Source organism: Myotis davidii, unplaced genomic scaffold (assembly GCF_000327345.1).
Source record: "Myotis davidii unplaced genomic scaffold, ASM32734v1 scaffold394, whole genome shotgun sequence".
NCBI classification, from domain to species: Eukaryota; Metazoa; Chordata; class Mammalia; order Chiroptera; family Vespertilionidae; genus Myotis; species Myotis davidii.
The window spans coordinates 3230313-3231346 of NW_006287548.1; positions in this window are offsets into that span (position 1 = coordinate 3230313).

Consider the following 1034-nt stretch of genomic DNA (forward strand, 5'->3'; position numbering starts at 1 on the left):
TCATCACCACCAGGCGTTAAGTTGGGCAGATGAACCGTTAGTGGGGCAGGAGGCCAGTAGCTAGGAGCAGCATATCATTTCAGGTTTCCACGTCTTTGACTTACAGCCGGGTGGTAGGAGACAGAAGCACAACTTGAAATAAAGAAAATTACCAAAATTTGTCAGTGGCTTAGAAACACTGCGGTTCTCTACATCGAACTCTGAACCCTGGATTAAGTGTGCTCGAGGGACAATCACAGGAAACACCTCGCCGCGTTTCTCCTTTCCAATCTGGGATCCCCTGGAATGTCAGGAGGTAACAATGGAAGTGAGAAAGCAGTTTGATGTCTTTCAAATGTCCATTCAAGCACTGTTTTAAACAACCTGTCCTTTTGGGAGCAAAACATTTTCAGGCCATTTCTTGGAAAGCCTACTCACTCCAGCAGGCTCTTTACCAACCATCTCTGCCATTCTGGAGATGATGGCCATTGTATCACAAATCCGCTTCCAAATGATTGGGGCTGTACGCCCGCTCCCGTGGATAGGACTGGTTATCATTCATAGGTGTCAATGCCGCTAGAGAACAGTTTCCAAGCCATACCCTTAGCACCCACTAAATTCTCAGGCCAATTCTCACAGTCAACAGATGACTCTGAAGCAAGCAAGCCCGACCATCATGGTTCAGCACCCCCTGCTCTGAGAAAGGTCAGGGGCAGATTACAAAGGACCTCACTGATACAAGAGAGAGAGAGGAATTCCAGAACAGTTCAGACACTGATGAGGACCAAAGGGCCTTTGTTCCGCCACATTCAAATAAGGTCTTTTCCAGACCGCAGATGACAACAGGGAGCAAACAAGCAATCATTACTCTTTTGCATTCTTTAACTTTTTTTTTAAGAGAGGCTTGCATTGGTCGGTTCAAAAATTAAATTAAATATTCTAAACCCTTAATAATAGCATTTCGGGAGGCCAGAACAGCTCCCGCTGGGGAAAGAACATTTGTAAATGGTGGCAGCCACGGCCAACGCCATCACCAGTGTGTGTGTGCACATTCC